The sequence below is a fragment of the Gopherus evgoodei genome, chromosome 9, assembly GCF_007399415.2.
Source record: "Gopherus evgoodei ecotype Sinaloan lineage chromosome 9, rGopEvg1_v1.p, whole genome shotgun sequence".
Lineage (NCBI taxonomy): Eukaryota > Metazoa > Chordata > Testudines > Testudinidae > Gopherus > Gopherus evgoodei.
In genome coordinates this window covers 56,015,794-56,040,710 of record NC_044330.1, presented here as the reverse complement: position 1 = coordinate 56,040,710, position 24,917 = coordinate 56,015,794, and positions in this window count along the sequence as shown.

Here is a 24,917-nt window from a genome sequence, read left to right as displayed (position 1 = left end):
AGTTATGCTGGGTCTTCAAAAGGATGGTGCCAGCTACCATCTTTTTGTGCTCTGTACAGCACCTAACACAACAGGTGATAGACTATTATAGTGATAGGCTCTAGGAGCTCAGTCCATTTAACTTAACAAACAGAAGCTTAAGGGGTGACATGATCTGTAAGTAGCTATATGGAGAACAAATATTTAATAATGGAATCTTCTATCTCGCAGAGCAACAGCTAACACGACCCAAGGGCTGGAAGTTGAAGCTAGACACATTCAGACTGGTAACAAGGTGTACAATTTTAACAGTGAGAGCGGTTAACTACTGGAACAACTTACCAAGGGTCATGGGAGATTCTTCATCACTGACAACTTTTAAATCTAGGTTGGATGTTTTTGTGAAAGCTCTGCTCTATGAATTATTGTGGGGTAGTTATCTGGCCTGTTATTCAAAATGTCAGACTAGATGATCACAATGGCCCCTTCTGGCCTATGAATCTGTGAAACAACAGAATCTTGGTCTGTAGCTAGGGCTCCTGGGCCCTACACGAACACAACTAATAATAATAATAATACTAATAGTGCAAATTTACAACATGGCAATGGGCTGCTGTTAGGAATTGTCACAACACCAGAGTGTCTGGAGCAAGATGGCCAATGGGAGGGGAGGTTAACAGCACCAGTAAGTTAGGGACCTGATTCACTGTCCCACTTTCTGATTTCAGCATCCTACACTGAGTCACCAATGCATGAACATGACTGTGAGATTCTGACAGCTTTGATAGCTATAATCTCCAGGGTCCTCCCCTAGTCTCAGGAAGCCATCACTCTGTATCTCAGAGCTCCAGAAACCCCTCCCAGTGTCAACACAATTCAAACTCACTTTGCTCCTTCCTTTGAGTAAGCTCTTGCATTGGACTAGAATTCTGGCATTCAGACTCTGCTACGTTTCATTCTGTGTGATCTGAATCTCTGCCTGTCTCAGTTCTCTGTGTGTAAAATAGGGATCACAATATTTTGTGTGATTTGATTGTAAATTCTTCAGTCTCTGTTGGGGCCTCTAAGAGCTACTGAAATACCAATAATAATTCATATTTTTTGTGTATCTCTGAAAAATGAGTTTAATGAGCTCTGGTCTGGATTGAAACATGTAACTGATGATTGCTAAGATCCTTGCATACACCTACAGATGTTTATCTCGCGTATCCAACACATCTCTCCCAGGCCGGATGGTGGAGCCAGGACCAGAGAAGTGTTTTGGCCAAAGAGAGATGTTTGCAGTATGACTCTTGCAGTTTCTCCCTACTGACCATGAGAGCACTTTATCATCACATAAATGGTGCACTGTTGGCTGGAGGGCAAATCTGTTCTGTTGGTATAGATTTCCCATTCAAATGGAATGTACTAAAGGAGCAGATGTTCTATTTGCATTAAGATGTACTAGATCTAAAATACATCCTTCCCATCATTTCTTGCATACTTATCTATATATAGGATGTTAATTGACTGTGGTAATGGGGCCCATGCTATGTTGCACGGCAACATGGTGGAGTCCTTTTAAGAGTGAGCTCTCATAAGGCACCTCAATAGAGACGTTGTACCAATTACACGGGAGGTGTTTATTGCTCCACGTAATATACTATACAGATGAGTAAACTGAGCCGTGACTAGATTCAGTTGTTTTACCCATGGCCCACGAGTGAGTCAGTGGCTGTCCCCTGGTACCAACCTGTTCTAATTACTAGACAACACTCAGGATTGCTACTGATCACTCAGCATTCTTGGATGTCTGTAATTTACAGCACTAAAAAATGAGCTCACAGCAAGGCTGGTCTCAGGAGCTGTTTAGTTTGATTTAAAATGACAGGTATTCCTGGTAATGAGGTACAGTTGATAGGAGTGATCAACTGAAATTTTAAAGCCCTCAGATCAAGGGACAGTACTGCGCAAATTTAGTGAGCAGAACCTGGGTGGGGGATGGGAAATCCTGCAGACTGTGTGTTCAGGGATCACCCAGCTTTTCAGGGGCTTTTATTCACTGCTCAGGTACTTGAGCTAGCTAGATTAAAGCTAGTTTAGGTACGTCTACATGAGCAGCAATCACACCCCGTGACTGCAGAGTTAGCCAGATTCTGTGTCTAGGAAGCTCAATCCTTAAAGGCACAGTCCCCGGTACCATATGTTTCTGTTGCAAAAGACAATCGAATGAAAGGTGGAGGAGACTGGAACCCTAATGAGTCATTAAAACAATGCCTGCCTACAAACGAACAAAGCTCCTCAGTATCCACTAGAACACAAATGAGGTTGGTGCAGTTAGAAGAACAGTGGCATAGAGCCATTTTTTCTCCACCAAGAATACAATGTTCCCTCTGTGATTTGCTCCAGTCACACCGCACACAAGACGAAAACAAGCTCTCTCTCCTTGCGTCACTTTTTGTAAGGTATCTGAGGCAAGAAACTCTTTTGTTCCTTCCTTATTTGTATGACACAACTTGTTTTCAGAAACTAGTTCAGGCCATGTCAGATGTTACCCAAGCTTTCTTTAAATCCCTCTCTCATGCTGAGAAGCAAAGCACGTGGCTTCCCTTATTGCAAGGTGTGCTACAGACCTATGTGGTTGAAAATGGCAGCCTTTTTCTGCAAAAGAAAACTGAAGGAAAAGAAACAACTTTAAACATTTTAATAATAAAATAAACATTTTAAATTTTTTACTGAATTTTTCTTCAAAGCAAAAATGGCTGTTGTGATTCAAATCAAAATGAATTTTTTTGGTTTGTCCCCCTTCTGCTCACCCCCCACCCTTAAAGGAAAAGGGAGGAACAAACAAAAATGCATTTTGATTCAAATCAAATCGTTTCTATTATGTTTTTTAATTCAAATGGAATTGAACTGATTTTTGTTGTTTTGAACTGAATCTAAGCACCATTTTTCATGGCCACATTGATGCTGCCATTGGTTTAGTGCTCTTGTTGCTCGAACTAGCCAGATCACAGCTAGCTTGGATGTGTCTACCTGGGCTGCAGTCACATCTCCAGCTTGCTGTGTGGACAGAGCCTCACTTTTCCCTGGAATTCAAAACCTTCAGCAAATGCTGCCCTTCCCTATGAATCTCCTTTCTTTCCCTTGCTCCCCATACAGAGCCAGTGCCTGCTTAGAGCTCCCTCCTGGGGCTATGCATCTTGGGCCCCAATTGGCTTCAAGCACCTCCTAAGTCAGTCTTCCTTCATGAACCGGTCCATTACTGTAGGTGGATTGCCGGTGTCACTGCAGCTCTGCTGGGCAGGGCTGCCTGGGGGAGGAGAACATGGCACTGGCCTGGCTCAGCACTCTTTGTTAGAGCAACAGCTCCCACCAACTGAACTGGCGGCTTGGCCCAGCTAAGGAGACTGGGAAGACGGGACCCCAGCCAATTCCTACTGCCTCCAGTGGGAGCCAGGTCAGGCCTCAGACTATTTTAAAGGGACCATTAAATCACCTGGACTGACCTCCTGCATATTACAGGCCATTAAACTTCAGCCCTGTGTGGAGCCCAACGACTCTACAGAGACTAAAGCATTTCAGCCTTCAGGGAACTAAACTGTTGTGTGTCATTTGTGGAGGATGGGGGACTAAAGTGCTACCCATGCCCGAGGCCTCTGCAAGGGCAGGGAATTGATGGGGGGCATGCCCAGATTATCCTCCCTGGTGAGCCACACGGTAGAGCAAGGTGAACTCCCCGTCCCCAGTCCCTGCCAATCAGACATGGGGAAAAATTCTTCCTTAACCCCAAATCTGGCAATGAATTTGACCCTCAACGTGTGAGCAAGAGACACCAACCCAACAGCTTAGAAGATTCTCTGGACCACCTCAGAGCATTGGTCCACTCTGTCTGGTATCCTGTCTCCAGTTGTTGCCAATCTCTGATGCATCAGAGGAAGGCAAAAAAGACCTTAGACTACATCTGGCCAATTGTACATCAGAGGAAAAGAATTAATTCCTGACCCGAGGAAGTGGCTGGCTGAAGCCCTGACGCATGAGATTTGATTATAGTCATTGTTTGAATGCAGAGCTACAAGTGTTAAGAGCACGTTGAGGGCAATGAAGAGCTTCCTGTTTTCCCCATGGCCCAGGAAAGAAGGGGCTGAACAGAGGAATTCATAGATTCACTGATTCCAAGGCCAGAAGGGACCACCAGGACCATCCAGCCCTGCCCCGTGCACACACAGGCCATAGAATTTCTCCCAGAAGCTGAATTAAAGTGTGTTTTCCACAATGCCATCGAATCAATGTGCTAATGGAATCTTGGCGTGTTGTGTTGACCCCTGGATGGCTGCTTGGCCTGCATAATGCACACCCTTTTCGTCTATTATTTCTGCTTAGTCATCCTTACAGAGGGAATTGTCAAGAAGATTAAAAGGATACGGAAAAATGAAAGCCTTGAGGCAGGGGTCTTCTGTCCTTTGCTAGCACCCCTTGGGCCATGAGCGTTATCTGATAGCCGAGACTTATTTCCTTCATTGCAAAACTTCAATTACTGGAAGGCAGGAGGAAATTTTACAGGCAGTGCCTGCAGCAGCTGCAGAGCTATGCCAAACTCGTGCGCAGAAGGGGGCAAGAGTGAGCCAAACATGGGGATTTATTTTCTTTCCTTCCTTACATCCTGCAGGTATCTGGGTTTGTCATCTCTGTGTGAGTGAAGTCTGACTGACAGCCCTGGAAAGTGAATTCCTGATGGTTTATGGGACTCTTGGCCTGCTGCTACCAGCACTGTGTCTGCTCTGTGCAGAGGGGGTTCCAGAGCCTTCTGCAAACAAACCTGTACCACGAACTGACATATTAAATAGCAAATGAAAGAATCCCACGTTCGTTGCTCTGTCTCATATGTAGTGAGTGATGCACCAGTTACATAGGACTAGAATACTAACTACTAACTCTTTAAAATAACGGTCACATGTAAGGCTGTGTTCTGTTTTTTTTAGATATTAAAGTTACCAGTGACCAAACATTTTCATGGCGGAGCCCCTGTGAGAGCTGCCATCTAGGCTGACACACCAGGGGTTGTACTGGGAGCTCCTGAGTGAAATGTGTGAGCTGGTACAACTAAAGGGCCAAGTTCTGTAGCTAGAACTGTAATAGTTTCATCCTCTGCAGGCTGGGCACAGAGGGGGACCCGTAACACACACTCACCAGGACAACCTTGTAAACTGGAGTAACAGAAATGGGATGAAATCGAATAGTGCAAAGTGCAAGGTCATGCATTCAGGGACTAACAAGCAGAATTTTTGATATAAACTGGGGACTTATCAGTTGGAAGTGACAGAGGAGAAGACCTGGGTGTATTGGTTGATCAAAGGATGACTATGAGCTACCAATGTGATGCAGCCGCAAAAAAGGCTAATGCAGTCTTAAGATGCATCCAGCGAGGTATTTCTAGCAGAGACAGGGAAGTGTTAGTACCATTATACAAGGCACTGGTGAGACCTCTTAGGGAATACTGCGTGCAATTCTGCTCTTCCATGTTTAAGAAAGATGAATTCAAACTGTAACAAGTGCAGAGAAAGGCCTCCAGGATAGTCGGAGGAATGGAAAACCTACCTCAAAGAGCTTGGCTTGTTTAGCCTAACCAAACAAAGGCTGAGGGGAGATATAATTGCTCTGTATGCTCACATCGGAGAGATAAATACCAGGGAAGGAGAGGAGTTATTTAAGTTAAGAGCCAATGTAGGCACAAGAACAAATGTCTATAAACTGGCCAGCAACAAGTTTAGGCTCAAAATTAGGTGAAGGTTTCTAATCACCAGAAGAGTGAAGTTCTGGAAGTCCAAGGGGAGCAGTGGTGACAAACACCCAAACTGGCTGGTAAGTTTATGGAGGGGATAGTAAGACAGGACTGTCTACAAGGGCATGTAGCTGATCTGTGACTGCTAGCAGCAAATAGCTCCAACGGCTGGTGATGGGACACTAGGTGGGGAGGGCTCTGACTTACTACAGAGAATTCTTACCCTGGTGTCTGGCTGGTGGGTCTCACCTACATGCTCAAGGTCTAAGTGATCACCATATTTGGGGTTGGAAGGAGAATTTCTCCCCAGGTCAGATTGGCAGAGACCCTGGGTGGTTTTTGCCTTCCTCTGCAGCAGGGATGGCCAACCTGAGCCTGAGAAGGAGCCAGAATTTACCAATGTACATTGCCAAAGAGCCACAGTAATATGTCAGCAGTCCCACAGCAGCTCCCACTACCCGCTCCCAGCGTCTCCCAACCACCAGCAGCCCCGCCAATCAGAGCCTCCCTACACTTTCTGATCAGCTGTTTTGTGGCGTGCAGGAGGCTCTGGGAGGGAGGGTGGAGGAGTGAGGGCACAGCAGGCTCAGGGGAGGGGGCAGGAAGGAGTGGAGTGGGGGCAGGGCCTGTGGCAGAGCCAAGGGTTGAGCAGCAAGCACCGCTTCTGCCCCGCCCTGGCACATTGGAAAGTTGGCGCCTATAGCTCCAGCCCTAGAGTCAGTGCCTATACAAGGAGCTGCATATTAACTTCTGAAGAGCCACATGTTGCTCCTGAGCCATATGTTGGCCACCCCTAATCTTCAGCATGGGCATGGGTCACTTGCAGGTTTAAACTAGTGTAAATGGTGGATTCTCTGTAACTTGAAGTGCTTAAATCAAGGTTTGAGGGCTCCAGCCAGAAGTTAGGGGTCTATCACAGGAATGGGTGGGTGAAGTTCTGTGGCCTGGGATGTACAGGAGGTCAGACTAGATGATCATGATGATACCTTCTGGCCTTAAAGTCTGAAAGTCTATGCTAGGTAAAGCAGCATACTTTATGGTGCCAGTGCCACCGCACAGGAAGTCCTGTAAACTGAATGTGTTTTTTATTCCACAGGGTTCCACTGCATATAACACTGAGCTCCTGTGAAAAGTCACTGAGTAAAATCCTGCCCCATTGAATTCAGCAGGAGTTTTGCCATTGACTTCAGTGGGGTCAGGATTTCACCCATTCATCCCTTTCCTGTAGGGCAGGTGGACTATCTAGGCACCCCCCTCTTCAATCCCTTCACACCAATCTCGTCTGCAAGCAGCCACTGCAACAAAAGAACATTAATTAATGCTAACTCATAGGGAAGTAGCTCTGATCCATGGGAGATGGGTGGGACCATTCATAGAGTAAGGCACTGCTCAGCATGAGTGAGGGAGGCAGAAACTGGTCCATAGGGTGCAGCACATGCTGTATCTCAGTAGCCCGGGGCTCAATTTTGCCACCCTTGCTCCCATTGGATGAGTACTCTACTAAGCAATTTCATTCCAATGGGTCCAACTCAATGGGCATAAGAGTGGTGGAATCCAGCCCTCGGCACATGGACAAAACAGTGAGACACCAGTCTCTCTCCTTCAGCTGAGATATTAAACCACAGTTTCTCCTGCTGAACGCCCAGAGACTGCTGGCTGAGTGGATGGTAAAACTCTCCTGGCACTCTTTCAAATAGAATAAAGGAGAACATGGTGACCGGCCAACATTCCCTGTCGCAATATAATTAATGCCCAAGGCTATGTTTCAGCTGTGACGAACGTTGCTGCCATGTTTACCTGCACAGTCACTGCCCTAGGATATTCTAGCTCATTGATTTGGAAATGTGTATACAATGGTGCCAGGGAAAACTAAATTCTCTCCTCTGTTCTTCTTTCTCTTCACAAAGCAGGAGAGGGTTGCAATTTGGATTGATTAGCGGCAATGGTGAGTAACATGCCAATTTGTTGGAAAAGTGTACAGCCAAATAGCAAATGGTTGCCGGCTTTCCACCATGGTTTTGCATGTTGTAATTGGGATCAGGCCACTGTGAGAGAGGTAAATCTTCATGGAGGTGTGTGCAAAAGATATTTTTGGCTGATGAATTACATGCATTATTTGCAAATGATGTAAGAGACGAATGCCATACTACAATCTCTCTCTGTCCATGCCAATTTCCGAAACCAATTCTAGCGGTAATTATTATAACAATAATAATAATAACTAGGCATTTGCCGCATGCCTTGATTTTCGGGATGTCTTGGGTAGTAGACAGTTTTATTTATACAATCAGTTCTCTCAAAGGCACTGTTGTATGTCAGAGTCCTAGCAAAACTCTAAACTCCCTTTTCAGAATGTTCTACAGTGTGTGTTCAGTGCACTGAGGCATTTTATATAAACTAAATAATGCCACACATGACCCAACAATTCATCTGTGGATATAAAAAAATAAGATGGATGTTTTTTAAATCCTGTAGGTGTATGTATTCAGCATGGTTAAACATACACCATGACTTCAGTTAATCAGCCCTCCAACAACTTCTGAAATAATATCAAACATACACTTTGGGGTCTTGATCCTAGGAAGATTGTCTAGGCATCCAAAGCATGGTTTCTTCAGTCACATTTTCACTTCACTTTAAGCAAATTAATGATTAGCATATGTTGATATTTATCATTTTGAGACTTGGCCAAACAACCATATAAATTCATTTCCAGATGTGATAGAATATTAAGACTTATGAAAAATCATGCATGCTTACTCTCTTGCATCAGTGCATCAAAAGGGAAATATACTGACTAGTTTTCCATAATTATGTATTAATTGATGGTTATTTTAATTAGCCAATGGATTAAAAAGTTTATAAAAGGTGAGATTTTAGCCGCTATAGCTGTCGTGTGGTTGACTTGCCAAATCTACTCGCACATATCAAACCTAAAGAGAATGATATTAGCTGGAAGCTGGAGTCTCCAGTTTTAAGCTTATTAAGCCCTACTTGTATTTTGAAAGTCATTTTCTACTAATATGCTAGAATGTCTCTATTTTCTCAGTATTTTGAGCATGACAAAAATTCTTAATAAAGGAGGCCAAATTGAGATAAATGATTTGAATTTTCATGAAGACTTTATCCATCACAAAGGAAATTAAGTAGTTGTGGGGCAAGGAGTGAAGTGCTGTCATGGATCAGAAAGTGTCTAAAAGATGGAAAACAAAGAGTAACTATACCTAGCCAATTTTTTGTCATAGCTGTGATGGGTTCAATCACAGAATCTCCCTGGGGGCTGCCACCCAATGTGCCAAGACTACTTCTGTCCCTGCTTTCACTGTCGGCTTGGGACTCCAGCACCCTGTCTTGCTGAGCCAGACATGACAGTCTGCTCCAGCACAGACCCAGGATCTGAACCACGTGCCCCAAAGCTGCAGACTTAACTGAAAGCAGCTTACAGATGAGTTCCTGTCTTTAGCACTCAGATGCCCAACTCCCAATGGGGTCTAAACCCCAAATAAATCCATTTTACCCTGTATAAAGCTTCACCCTCTATAACACTGATAGAGAGATATGTACAGCTGATTCCCTTCCACCTATTAATACATACTCTGGGTTAATTAATGAGTAAAAAGTGATTTTATTAAATACAGAAAATATGATTTAAGTGATACCAAGTAATAGCAGACAGAACAAAGTGAATTACCAAGCAAAATAAAATAGAACACGCAAGTCTATGTCTAAGAAAACTGAATACAGATAAAAACCTCACCCACTATGTTTCCTTTTACAGACTAGTCTCCTTCTAGTCTGGGTCCAGCAATCACTCACACCCCCTGTAGTTACTGTCTTTTGTTCCAATTTCTTTCAGGTATCCTTGGGAGTGGAGAGGCCATCTCTTGAGCCAGCTGAAGACCAAATGGAGGGGTCTCCCAGGGGATTAAGTAGACTTTCTCTTGTGAGTGGAAACCACCTCCTCTTTCCTATGCAAAGTCCAGCTCCAAGATGGAATTTTGGATTACATGGGCAAGTCACATGTCCATGCATGACTCAGTTTTTACTGGTGGCAGCCATCACTTGCCTGCTACCTTGAACATCCTCATGTAGACTTCTTATGTGGATTGGAGCCTCCCAAGATCCATTGTCCTTTAAGTGCTTCTTGACTGGGCACTTAATTTGCACATTGCTTTCTCAAGAAGCTGACCAAATGCTTTACAAAGGCTACATAAAAATCAAGCAAGTATACAGCCAATATTCCTAACTTCAAGTACAAAAATGATACATGCATATAAATAGGAGGAATGTATTCAGTAGATCAGAACCTTTACATAGATGTTACATGGCATATGTAGCATAAAACATGTTCCAGTTATATCATATATACATTCATAAGCATATTCCCATGAAGCCCTATAGGGTACACTGTCACAACAGTAGTACAGTAGAACCTCAGCATTACAGACACTTTGGAAATGGAGGTTGTTCATAACTCTGAACAAAATATTATGGTTGTTCTTTCAAAAGTTTACAACTGAACATGGACTTAATACAGCTTTGAAACTTTACTATGCAGAAGAAAAATGCTACTTTCCCTTTATTGTTTTAGTAATTTATGTTTAACACAGTATTGTTCTGTATTTGTGTGTGTGGGTGTTTCTGCTGCTGTCTGATCGCATACTTCCTGTTCCAAATGAGGTGTGTGGTTGACTAGTCAATTCATAACTCTGGTGTTCGTAACTCTGAGGTTCTACTGTAGCTTAACAGACAGGTGCCACAAGGTTCTACACTAGGACTGGGGATGTTTGATGCTAATTGGACATCTTGGAAACTATCCATCAGTTGACTGCTATATTCAGGGGAAAAGAATCCAGAGATTGCCTCCAAAAAAGGGCTCCCTGGCACAACAAAACCACTGGCAGGCTTTGGGAAGAGAAGAGTCAATCAGCCCAGCAATTATACTGGAAATGGTAAGAGCTCTAGGAGTCAGTGTACAAGGGGGAAGTCAAAGCTCCTCCATTTATCAGTGTCTGTGCCATTTGGTACTTCTCCATGCAACCTCTCTGAGAGTCACTCTCTTCTGCAGGATCAGTTGGCCCAAGACAGGTAGGAGTTATTAGCTGATTGGTTCTTTGGTTGCCCCAAAGGCAGATCTTTCCACTAAAGCTGGCTGTGGGTTTCAGGGAATGTGCCCCCTTAACTTATCAGCAGGTGACAGTCATTTGGACCATTCTGCTGTTTCTCTTCTTTCTGTCTCCAGTATGGCAGAGTTCTATTTCTATTCCATTATGTCTCTCTATGTAAACATCCTTTTTTGTTCTCTCATTCTTTCTTCTATGAATGACTGACTATTCAAATACTGATTCATTTCACTGGGGATCAGGACTCCCTGACTTTGAGTACTCAAGAGGTATGACTGCCTGGGGCAGAAAGGTGGAAGGGGCCTTCACAGGAACAAGTGAGCCACGGACTAGTTTGGTAGCCATTAGCATAGTGTCAACTTCTGCTGGCGCCGGTGGGTGCTCGGCCCCACTCTTCCCCCGGCCCTGCCTCGACTCCGCCCCTGTCCCACCCCTATTCCAACCTCTTCCACAAAGTCCTCACCCCAACTCTTCCCCCTTCCTGCCCCTATTGGACTCTTTCCCCAAATCCCCGCCCCAGTCCCACCTCTTCCCTGACTCCTCCCCTGAGTGTGCCGTGTTCCTGCTCCTCCCCGCTCCCTCCCAGAGCTTGTTACATTGCAAAACAGCTGTTTTTTGGCAGCAAGCACTGGGAGCTAGGGGGAGAAGCAGGGACATGGTGTGCTCAGGGGAGGAGACGGAGGTGAGGTGAGGTGGGGGCGATGGGGAGAGGAGGTTTTTCCCTGTGAGTGCTCCAGCCCTGGAGCACCCATGGAGTCAGCACCTATGCCCATTATGTTGGTCAGTATAGGTGTAAAACAGTCATTAATCACAGGTACTGTCTATGTTTTTAACTTCTCCAAGGCAGAACCCCAGGCTTCTGGATTTGTCAATGCCACTATGTCATAAGTCAATGATGTATCTTTGAACACTGTGCCCACCGAACAGCAAGGAGAGAAGGTACTTCTAGTGGAATCTTTTCTTTGAATGCAACTGTTAAGCTGTTTTTGAGAGTTAAAATCCCTGTTAAACGTTCCCTTCTCTGAACTCTATGGTGCTTTGGGTCTGTCTTCACTGCAGAGTTAACTTGAATTGTCTACATTCGAGTTACTCCTCTCAAGTTAGACTAGCTTAAGTGAGATTGGCTACTTTGTAAAATAACCATAACACTTGAGTTCCTGGGTCCACATGGGTGCTGCATTCCACTCATGTGTGGAGGTAGGACTTCTGGGAGCAGAACCCAGGTTCTCAGCAGTGCAGAGAGTTGAACCACATGAATTCTTTCCCAGTGAATTGTGGGAGAACTTGTCTGTCTTTTCTGGGCACACGCAGTGAGCTGTGGGAAGGCACTGAAGGACTGACTGCGTTTGAGTGGAGCTAACCTGCATCTGCTATTCAGAGTGATCATACTAGCAGCTGATGCGTTGTGCTCACTTGAGCTTTAGTGCATACCCTCTCTTGGGCCAGTCACATTGAGTTAAAAGCACTGTTGCACTCCCATTTAGGGTTTTTGTGTTTTGATGGGACTTGATTTAGGGACAACGCTTCAATTATAACTCGAGTTAATTTTGCAGAGAAGACAAGCCCTTGGGTACCAAGGTGATAGGTGCCTTATAAATGGCACAGCTAGTGGAAAATAGCTAGAGACGTGACTCAGCAATCCTGCCTGGGGCCTCACTCGAACTGACAGCAAAGGTGGATCCTCTTACTGAAATTAAGCGGTTTAATGTTTGGTGTATAAACAGAGAGATTGGGACAGCCTCCCTCACCCTTATTAGGTTTCAGATCAAGTCCTTGGGGGGATGGTGGTTACTCTGCTTGTTGCCCTATAACTGACTGACCATAGCTGTCATCTCTCACAGCTGGTAAACAGCCTTGTGCTTCAATGCCAAGAGGTGGGCTTTAGGAACTGCCAGTTGTTTTTTTTTCAGACTCTAACAGGCTCAGCCTTACTCTGTTGGATCCTTCTTCCTAAATGCTGATAATTGCTCCAGAAAGGATAAGGTACATTCCTTAGCCTGCCACCCCTGCTGCTCTAATGCCCTCTCCTGCTCCCTCAGAAAGGCACAGGAAATTTCACTTTGAAATTATTTAAATGCTACTGATATTTTCAGATAATTCCACTGATTAAGCAAATAGTTGAGACCGTTCCCAATGTTTGCGCCAAACTGTGGGATATATCTACAACCAACAGTATTCAGGCTGCTCTGTGGTGAACTGTGCACCTTAATTTCCTATGGGCAATTAATGAAACACAAAATTTGGGTTGACTTTTCTAACACAGTATGTTGTCACTTGTCGTAATAGCCTGTGGTTGTCACTGTTATAACAGTGTCACTGGCATTGTGTGTGTGTCTGTTTGAATGTATCAATCAGATTTTAACACACACATCCAGGTCCTAAACACCAGGCAGTTCTTTATACTTGCTCTGTTCTATAAATATTGTGAGCAATGACCTTTATCTGAAATAAAATAAGATTCCTGGCAATGCTTTTTTATTTCAATCAATCAAACTTTAACATATCAGATCAAATATCAATGTAGTGAATTCTAGAATCATAGAACTGGAAGGAACCTCGAGAGGTCATCTAGTCCAGTCCCCTGCACTCAAGGCAGGACTAAGTGTTATCTAGAGCAGGGGTCAGCAACCTTTCAGAAGTGGTGTGCTGAATCTTCATTTATTCACCCTAATTCAAGGTTTCATGTGCCAGTAATACATTTTAACATTTTTAGAAGGTCTCTCTCTATAAGTCTATATAAACTATTGTTGTATGTAAAGTAAACAAGGTTTTTAAAATGTTTAAGAAGCTTCATTTAAAATTAAATTAAAATGCAGATCCTATCAGTTTAGTGCAGTGGTTCTTAACCTGGGGTGCACTCCTTGGGGGTGTGAGATGCCCTTTCTGGGGATGTGAGAAACGCGAGATTTTTTTAGAAGGTAAATCATCGAAAACACAAATTAAGCACAGGCACATAAGTACAACTACTTTGTTTCATCAAACTTATGTATTTATTAACATTATACATTTTTTAACAATTACTGTAATATACAAAGTTTTTAAGTTTTCAAGTTTTTAAGCTAATTGTAACATAATTTTTGATAAGTGGTGCAAGAACATATTTTGAGAACTTCAGACCATCTGCGGGCTGAGCGGGGCTGGTTTGGATGGGTGGGGGGTTCTTTTTCTCTTGATGCTGATCATCTATGGTGGCCTTTAACCTTAGTCTCATTTTAAGCTCTTTCCACTTATGGAATGCTCTCTGGTAATTTGCTGCCTTCTCATGGCATGCCAGATTTCTAGCCAGATTTTTCCAGTCCTTTGCTCCTGTAGAACCATACAAGAGTTTGCAACAAAAACAGTGTAAGTCACCCCATATCTCTTGATGTTTGGGCGAGAACCAAGATTACCCATAGATCTGTGCTTTGGTGTATCAGAGGATGGCGATAGCTATGAAACCCATCAGCAATATGTATCCCAACTACGAGAAAAGCTGCAGGATGCTTTTCACTTAGCTACGTCTGCAGCTCAGAAGAACGCAGAACGCAACAAACATCGATATGATGCTAGGGTGCATCTGCAAGAGCTCCAGCCAGGGGACAGAGTCCTGCTGCGAAATTTGGGTATTGCTGGCAAACACAAAATAGCTGACAGATGGAAGGCAATACCTTACTTGGTGATGAAAAAGCTAGGAGACCTGCCGGTCTACAAAGTCAAACCTGAAGAGGGTCCAGGGCAGACCAAAACCATGCATAGAAACCTTTTGCTTCCTGTGGGGGAATTGGTAGGCAGCCCTTATGAGATGGGCCACAACCGGGCAACTGGGCAGAACAAAGGTACTGTACTGAAGCCGCCCTCCAACGTGGACAGCCGGCCTTCTGCAGCTAATTTACCCCTACTCAGCACATCTGACAGTGAGTCCGAGGAGGAAAACGCAACCATGGTGTATCCTGGGATGAAGACAAGATTCCAGTCTCAATCAGCTGAATCAAAAGAGAGTACCTCCTCTTCCGCCCTAAACCCTATGGCAGAAGTATTTAGGCCCATTCCTGACACTCCTGAGCCACTGGTGGAACCCCCATGTGATGACACACACAGGTTATTGGACAGTGGCGACATACAGATGGAGGATGTCCTGAGCACCTTCGACCCTCCACTGTTAGAATTAGCAATGCAGGGGCCTATGCCAGTATCCGAGGAGAACTCACAGGAAACCCTCCCATCCATCACTCAAGAGGCTGTCCCCCATACCACAGCAACAGAGACTCTCAATAGGCAAGACAGGGTAATAAAACCAATGAAACGGTTAACTTATGCACCTAGGGTGACTAGTGAGGAGCCAATACATTTAGCACACAGGTTTGTGGAAGCTAAAGTGGGCTATCTGAGGCCCTTTGGAGGGGACTAGTGAGTTGGTATAGTAGGGAATGTGATTTGTCGGGACAACAAATTTTCAGCTGGGGGGAGGATGTAAGCAGAGTCAGGATGAGCGCTACCCTGACATCTGGTGGTGAATTGTAGGGAATGTGGAAAGAATTCCAAGAATTTCAAAGAATGGGGAAAGATTTGCATTGGCATCCACCCCCCACTTAGCATAAGCCCACAGCAGACTGGGATGGTTATTTTAACAGCTCTGGAATCCCCAATTTCTTTGTTATTGGGGCAGGAGGAAAAAAAGTTTGTCACCCTGATTGTGTGAATGGGGAGCTGTGGGACTGCTTTGTGACAGAGATGACTCAACCTCAGTTGGGTGGTACTTGCTAAACATGCGACATGGGTTCCAAAACCCCATGAAGAGAGAGAGGTTGGGGACTGGTGTGTGTACTTGATGGTATGGGCCCCTTTTGAGGGCCTAGAACACCACTTGCACATTCTCCTCTCTCCACTGTTAAAGAGTAGAGCTAATTTTGATTCCATTAGGAGTCCATCTAAAGACTGCTAAGCTGAATTCATGTTGAGCCAATGGCAAACCAACACCAGGGCTCCCCTACTAAGAGCTGAGCTCACTGAGTGCTGTGTTAACCTGTAGGGGAGCCTGAAGACCTATCGTTAAGCGGCTGGCAGAGTGGAGCAGTTTGCAGCGCGTTGGAGTAGCCCATGGAGCAGTGAGCAGAGTGAAGTGGTTTGCACAGACAGCTGGAGGAGTGGCACAGCTGGTGGGGTGGAGCTGGTCGTGGTGAAAGCTGCAGCAGAACATCATGGAGAAATGGAGCAGTTGGCCTTGGCCCACGTAAGGTGCCCCTTAATGCCCTGTGTGGACTCCCCCCCCACTTTCCACCCAGGCTGGGGGGGGGGTAAAACTCAGCAGATAAACTCTTGAATTCTGGGGTGGCACTGAGACTTTTGGGTTGTTGGACTTTGGGGTAATTGGACTTAAGACCCTAAAGGGGAAAGGACATTGCCAAATGTACTTGGAGGTGGGTTTTGTTTATGGTTTGTGTTATAATCCTGTTTGTGGTGTTTCTCCAATGGGATGCCTCAGTTTCCTTCCTTTATTAAAAGGATTTTGATACACTCAGACTCCGTGCTTGCGAGAGGGGAAGTATTGCCTCCTAGAGGCGCCCAGGAGGGTGTGGTATGTGAGTGTCCCAGGTCACTGGGTGGGGGCTCGAGCCGGTTATGCATGGTGTTATTAAAACAGAACCCCTGGATACTGAACCTGGCCCTTGTTGCTGCCAACTCAGAGGGGCAGAAGGGTTACAACAGTATGCAGCATTCTGGATTTTTGAGTACATAAGCCATGGCCTCTCCACTTTGTTACCATTGGGGATTTCATACCAGTAATGTGTTGTATGGAAACTTCTATTTTCATTGTCTTTGGGGAACATGAAGATTTTCACTTGCTGTGTCCCATGCAGTACAAGGATGTCCCTCAGGCTACTGCTCAAGTGAGTCCACAGTCCTGGATCATCTAGATTTAAGGAACTAAACTCAGCAGGAACTGTTTCTTCCGCCTTCATCACATTCTTCTCTTATCTACACTTTTCTTCAGGAATGTGCATGATTACATTCATTTGAGATGGAGATATGGACGCTGCAGTAGCTGCCAGGGCACCTGCACTCTGTCTAACTGGAAGATCAGGCATCTCCTCACCACTCACATCCTCAATGGGGACGGAAGGCTCGCCATGAACATTTGTGTCTATGTATCTCAGGAGAGCTCCTTCCCGCTTAGATAGAAAAGCTTCCTTTGCTTTCTTTCTTTTTCTGAATGCTGCCCCAGAGGTGAGTTTTCTTCTTTCACTCCTGACTGCAGTTCTGTGCCAGCTATAGTGGCTCTCAACACTCAGTTGAAGGGGACAAATAAGCAGGCTGGTAGCAGGGCCTGAGTGAGGGAAGATATCAGCGTCTTAAGGGCCTAACTGGCTCCTACGACTTCAGCTGACTGCCTGTTCTCCTCAAGTGGGTTCAGGGAAGCAGCAGGAAACAGGAAGCTCCCTGAGAAGCTGGTGTTAACCAATCCAGGCTCCTGGAGGTGCTAGAGAGGTCATAAGAGGCTCCTTCTGCTCTCTCTCCCTGAAGCTTCTGCTGCTTTCTGTTATTCCCTCTCACCTTTCGTCCTGCCTGCCTGTCATGTCTCTTGTGCCCTCCTTCCTCCAGCACAGCACTCCACCATCTCTGTGCATCCAGAACAGAAAGAATACATAAGCACCAGCAGCAGACACAATTTTCTACACTCTGAGTCCTAGTGGCGCCCCTCCTCCCCCCAGTCTGGCACCTGAGGCAGCTGTCTCAGTTTGCCTCATGGTAAGGCCAGCCGTGACCTTTACTCACATTAAGTTCTTACTCATGCAAGTAGACCCCTTGACTTCACTGTTTGAAAACCAATACTCTCAGTCTGTGATTGGTCACTGAGGGCATGTGGCGTAGTTTCTGTTCCCTGATACAGCACTTATAAACAGGAGCAGCCAGCAGCAAAATGTGGAGCTGAATTGAGGGATGATTCCTAGCTCGCACAGACATACTTGCACTAGCTCTCAGCAACTACCTGTGGTCGCACGCATAGTGGGTGGCCAAGGCTAGCTGTCCAAGGTACATCCCCTGGCCTTGGTGGGTACATATGCAGGGTGGCTAGCCTGTGCTGCTGCTTGCCACTGCCTGTGCTAATGTGGCTACACTACAATTTTTAGCGCACTCACTGACTGAGAGCTGGTGTGAACCTGTCTTTGCGAGCTAGGAATCACACCCCAGCGCCAAAAGTAGACCCAGTCTTAGTGGGAGGGTCGGGGGAAGTAAGACATAGTAGGAGATAAGTAGGCCTAGGAGATTGTGAGGCAGCATCTCAGAGCTGCTCTTGCCCTCCTTGCTGCTGCTTCTGCATTTCCCTTTGCACCTTGCCTGGTGCAGCTGCTTTCCAAATCCTATGTCTCTGGGGACAGGGCTGGCCCCTATTAGCCACTTTTCATCACCGTGACCATCTCACATGTCTCTTTGTTATGTGTAGAAGTGGTTCCATAGAGAGGTTGTCCCTGGGCCCTGTTCCCCTTTCCTCAGCTTCTAGCCACACTACAGACAGCTTGTTCGCAACCAGGACATAGGCAGCTGTTGTATCAAGCAGGCAAGGTACTAACAAGCTTCAACAGGACTTTATTTTTACAGTGGAAACCTCTTTATCAAGCTCCTGCTGCACCCTCTGTAACTCTCACTCAGCCTCCTCAACTCCTCCCTCCTCCTTCCTGTTTCCTGTCCTTTCAGACTCCCAACCACCAGTGCTCCCAGTTCTAATAATCACAAGCACATCTAAACACCACAGCAGTCTGGTCTAATGGTTGGAATAGTGGCAAAGGCTAGAACAAGAAACCAGGAGTCAACCAAGGGCTGGAGCTTGAGCCAAGCCAAAGGTCCGAACCGGAGCCATGAGTAAAGGCAGGAGTCAGAGACGGAGCCAAGCCAACGGTTGGAGCCAGAGCCAGGACTCAAGCCAAGGGTCGGAGCTGGAGCCAGAGTCAGGAGCAAGCCACAGGTCAACACTGGAATCAGAATCGGGAGTCAAGGCAGGGGTCAGAGCCAGGAGCAGGGAGAATGCAGGGGACAGAGCTGGAACTGGTAGGTGATGGACAGGAGTGAGGCGTAGCACAGGAATCTGAGATGAGGCCAGGCTCAGGCCTAGAGGAGGAGCACAGCAGGAACTGGGAATGAGGGCAGGGCTGAGTCAGGAACTGGGTTGAGTGTGATTGCAGGAGACAGGCAAAGAGCAGGGTCTGATGAAGGAACAGGGAGTCTGCACAGTTGCTCAGGGAGTCCATCCACCTCACTTCCTGGCATCAGTAATGGGTGTGAGCCAATCAGGAGATCCCAACCCAATAGGCTGGCCTGTGGGGCTTGGCCTTCCAGAATTAGTGAGGTGCTGCTTCCTGTCTCCCTTGATAGGGCTGAGGGAGTGTCAGAGACCCATAACCTGAGTTATAGACCTGCTGAAACTAAGGATCTCATAGAATCATAGAAGATTAGGGTTGGAAGAGACCTCAGGAGGTCATCTAGTCCAACCCCCTGCTCAAAGCAGGACCAACACCAACTAAATCATCCCAGCCAGGGCTTTGTCAATCCGGACCTTAAAAACCTCTAAGGAAGGAGATTCCACCACCTCCCTAGCTAACTCATTCCAGTGTTTCACCACCCTCCTCGTGAAATAGTTTTTCCTAATATCCAACCGAGACCTCGCCCATTGCAACTTGAGACCATTACTCCCTGTTCTGTCATCTGCCACCACTGAGAACAGCCTAGCTCGATCCTCTTTGGAACCCCCCTTCAGGTAGTTGAAGGCTGCTATCAAATCCCCCTTCACGCCTCTTCTGCAGACTAAATAACCCCAGTTCCCTCAGTCTTTCCTCGTAAGTCATGTGCTCCAGCCCCCTAATCATTTTTGTTGCCTTCCACTGGACTCTCTCCAATTTGTCCACATTCCTGCTGTAGTGGGAGGGACCAAAACTGGACGCAATACTCCAGGTGTGGCCTCACCAGTGTTGAATAAAGGGGAATAATCACTTCCCTTGATCTGCTGGCAATTCTCCTACTTATACAGCCCAATATGCCATTGGTCTTCCTGGCAACGAGGGCACACTTCTGACTCATATCCAGCTTCTCATCCACTGTAATCCCCAGGTCCTTTTCTGCAGCACTGCTGCTTAGCCAGTTGGTCTCCAGCCTGCAGTGGTGCATGGGATTTTTCTATTCTAAGTGCAGGACTCTGCACTTGTCCTTCTTGAACCCCTATCAGATTTCTTTTGGCTAAATCCTCCAATTTGTCTAGGTCAATCCCGACCCTCCAGCATATCTACCTGTCCCCCTAGCTTAGTGTCATCTGCGAACATGCTGAGGGTGCAATCTGTCTCATTGTCCAAATCATTAATAAAGATACTGAACAAAACCAGCCCCTGGACCAAACCCTGGGGCACTCCACATGATACCAGCTGCCAACTAGACATCGAGCCGTTGATCACTACACGTTGAGCCTGACAATCTAGCCAGCTTTCTATCCACCTTATAGTCCATTCATCCAATCCTTACTTTTTTCACTTGCTGGCAAGAATACTGTGGGAGACCATATCAAAAGCTTTGCTAAAGATATATCATATCCACCACTTTTCCCATATCCACAGAGCCAGTTATCTTATCATAGAAGGCAATTAGGTTGGTCAGATATGACTTGCCCTTTGTGAATCCATGTTGACTGTTCCTGATCACCTTCCTGTTCTTCAAGTGTTTCAAAATGGTCTCCTTGAGGACCTGCTCCATGATTTTTCCAGGGACTGAGGTGAGGCTGAGTGGTCTGTAGTTCCCCAGGTTCTCCTTCTTCTCTATTTAAGAGACGGGCACTATATTTGCCTTTTTCCAATCAGCTGGGACCTCCCCTGATCCCGAGTTGGCTCTGCAATCACATCAGCCAATTCCCTCAGCATGCTTGGATGCATTAGATCTGGACTCATGCACCTGAGCATGTTCAACTTTTCTAAATAATCCTTAACCTGTTCATTCACCACTGAGGGCTGCTCACCTCCTCCCCATACTATGTTGCCCAGGACAGCAGCGTGGGAGCTGACCTTGTCTGTGAAGACTGAGGCAAAAAAAAGCATTGAGTGCTTCTGCTTTTTCCACATCATCTGTCACCAGGCTGCCTCCTCCATTCATTAAGGGTCCCATACTTTCCCTGACCTTTTTCATGTTGCTAACATATCTTCTTGTTACCGTTCACATCTCTTGCTACCTGCAACTCTAGTTGTGTTTTGGCCTTCCTGATTACATCCCTGCATGTACGAGCAATATTTTTATACTCCTCCCTACTCATCTGACCATATTTCCACTTCTTGTAAGCTTCCTTCTCCTGCTTAAGCTCACTGAAGATTTCACTGTTAACCCAAGCTAGCCGCCTGCCATATTTGATATTCTCTCAGCACATTGGGTGGTTTGTTCCTGTGCCCTCAATAATGCTTGTTTAAAATACAGCCAGCTTTCCTGGATTCCTTTCCCCCTCATATTAACTTCCCAGGGGATCCCGCCCATCTGTTTCCTAAGGGAGTCAAAGTCTGCTTTTCTGAAATCCAGGGTCCATATTTTGCTACTCTCCTTTCTTCCTTTTGTCAGAATCCTGAACTCAACCATCCCATGGTCACCGCTGCCCAGGCTGCCACCCACTTCTACTTCCCCTACCAATTCTTCCCTGTTTGTAAGCAGCAGGTCAAGAGGATCCTCCACCCTTGAATCCTTACACACCTGGCTCCATGGACTGGGATAAATACAGCATTGACCGGCAAGGGTCTTGTGGCTGTGTGGACACGTCCCCTCTGCACAGTCACCTGTCTCGCTGCTGCCCGTTGGGAGTCAGCACTCAGTTGTTCATTTGAAAATCACTGGTTTCCTCACTCCCTTGGTCTCCTTTTCCCCACAACTGCCTTGCTCCAAATACAGTTTAGCATGGGTGAGTGAGCATTTTGCTGGGAATATTCTTATTATTCATATGCAAGTACACTGGTGCTCACAAAACAACCCCTGTTCACCGATATGCTCATAAACTGCTCCCCAAACATCTGTGCAAACAAAAAGAGGTGCTTGGGAAATGCAGTGAAACAAAGTCCAGCTGTGGTTACACGGAATCTGGAGTCAGCTTTAGTGGTTGCGTTCGTAAATACCTTTCCTCAGCATTGAAAATATTTTTCAGTGCTCTCCTCCAGAAATATCCATTGCATCCTTTGAAAATATAGAAATCCTGTACTAGCCAGGGTTAAGTTTACCCAATAATCCTGTTAATTTTGTGTTAATTATCCAACTCATAATACATCATTAAAAGGCATTTCACTAATTAAATATCCAGAGGAATTAGAGAATTTCACATTAACCGCTGACTGTGACCAAGCAGAAATGGGTCACTGACTTCAGCTATGGGACTGGAAATTTAGCAGGGATGTTTAGACCCACACACAGCAAGATGAAATGAAAGACCGCACTGTTTCTCATTCACAACAATCTTGCTCACTCCACTTGCATGTTACCAGCTGGTAAAGGTACAACGCACATCTTGGAAGTAGGGGAGATGGCCATTTTTTCCACAGCTGAAGAGGGATATGCAGGAGAGTTGAATTATTGATATCAGGCTATATAGTGGGTACTAGGTACTGGCCAAACCAAGCTTCAGATGTCAGTTCCAGCAACATGCCAGATCCAATAGGTTAAGCAACTTCAGACAAGGTCACAGCCTGTAGCAGGGGTTAGTGCTGAGTGCAGGAAGGAGCTGATTCGGACACAGGCTCCTTTGTTTGCTGTATGGGATTTATCAATTGGGCAATATTTAGCAACAAATATTGATTCAGAGACCACTAGCTCCTCCCACTCAGCCAGCCAGTTTGACTCATTCCGTCAAGGAGCAAACAACGTATTGCAACACTTGAATAATTTGTCACAGAATGTTACTTGGAGTGGGTTGGGGGAATCCGCTGATGGCATTGCTTTCAAATCATATAACCGCGAGCCGCAAATCAGGTGCTTAAGTGAGGTCCCCCAAACTCAAACAGTGTGGACTTCGAGCATCTTTCTGGAAATATTCCCACAGCCCACCAAAGCTCTGAGGAGCTGGGCAGAACCACAGAGTGGGCCCCATAGCTCCAATGTGCCTCTTGCATTATGTATGTAAAATGCCTGAGCTGCCGTGTAGCTACGGATCCACCAGCTGTGCGCTTTCCCCCTCCTGACCAATGTGGTGCCACTCGGCTCTCCTTTGTACAGAGGTGAAGACCCTGCCCCCAGATTCTGACCTGCTCGTGTGCAGAGAAAGCAAACTAGTTCCACGTCCAGGGGACCCCTCACCTTGCTCACAGTGTTTCCTCTGCACATGGGATACAAGCAAAGGTCAGTCCTGATGAAGTCCACAGACTTCCCCATTCTGGGGCCACCAGTGCTCCCTCTTTCTCTGCATCCCTTACCTGGACACTGTCCTACCCATCTCTCCTTACGGACATTTTCTCCTAGGAGTGTAGGAGGGAGAGGCACTTTCCAAGTCTGTTCACTGAACTGGCCTCCAGAGAGCAAGCAAGCAAATAAAATGGAGGGCAGTCGGCTTTCTCACTGGGACTCCATTCTACTGTCACGAGACCCACAGGTGTGTGGGATAGCGCATGCTCATGGAATTAAGTCAAATTGCAGGCTGAGTCTTGTTTCTCCTGGTGTAAAGATAACCACTCTCTTTGCTTTGTTAATCTCGCTCTGCTTTGTACCTGGCTGCATCTTGCATAAAATCCTCAGCCCTCGACAGATACCTGTTCTGCCAGAACAACAAGCTGGGTGGTGCTGGGAATCCAGAGACAGACCACAAATCAGACGGCCAGGTTGTGTAAATCACCAACATGCCTCTGAAGTCCACAGATCATATCCCCAGTGGGCAGAATCCCCTGGGAGAATAACATGAGGGGGAAAGGAGTCCAGGAGAGCTGGCTGTATTTTAAAGAATCTTTATTGAGGTTGCAGGAACAAACCATTCCGATGTGTAGAAAGTATAGTAAATGTGGCAGGCAACCAGCTTGGCTCAGTGAAATCCTTGCTGATCTTAAACACAAAAAACAAGCTTACAAGCAGTGGAAAACTGGACAAATAACCAGGGAGGAGTATAAAAATATTGCTCAGGCATGCAGGAGTGAAATCAGGAAGGCCAAATCACACTTGAAGTTGCAGCTAGCAAGGGATGTTAAGAGTAACAAGAAGGGTTTCTACAGGTATGTTAGCAGCAAAAAGATGGTCAAGGAAAGTGTGGGCCCCTTACTGAGTGGGGGAGACAACGTAGTGGCAGAGAATGTGGAAAAAACTATGTACTCAATGCTTTTTTTTTGCCTCTGTCTTCATGAACATAGAATCATAGGGTTGGAAGGGAACTCAGGAGGTCATCTAGTTCAACCACCTGCTCAAAGCAGGACCTAATCCCCAACTAAATCATCCCAGCCAGGGCTTTGTCAAGCCTGACCTTAAAAACCTCTAAGGAAAGAGATTCCACCACCTCCCTAGGTAACCCAGTAACAAGGTCAGCTCACAGACTACTGTACTGGGCAGAACAGTATGGGGAGAAGGTGACCAGCCCTCTGTGGAGAAAGAAGTGGTTTAGGGCTATTTAGAAAACCTGGACAAGCACAAGTCCATGGGGCCAGATGCACTGCATCCGAGGGTGCTAAAGGAATTGGCAGATGTGATTGCAGAGCCATTGGCCATTATCTTTGAAAATGCATGGCGAACAGGGGACTGGAAAAAGGCTAATGTTGCGCCCATCTTTAAAAAAGGGAAGGAGGAGGATCCGGAGAACTAGAGGCCAGTCACCCTCACCTCAGTCCCTGGAAAAATCATGGAGCAGATCCTCAAGGAATCAATTTTGAAGCACTTTGAAGAGCGGAACATGATCAGGAACAGTCAGCATGGATTCACCAAGGGCAAGTCATGCCTGACTAACCTAATTGCCTTCTATGATGAGATAACTGGCTCTGTGGATGAGGGGAAAGCAGTGGACATGTTATTCCTTGATTTTAGCAAAGCTTTTGATACGGTCTCCCACTGTATTCTGGCCCAGCAAGTTAGAGAAGTATGGGCTAGATGAATGGAATATA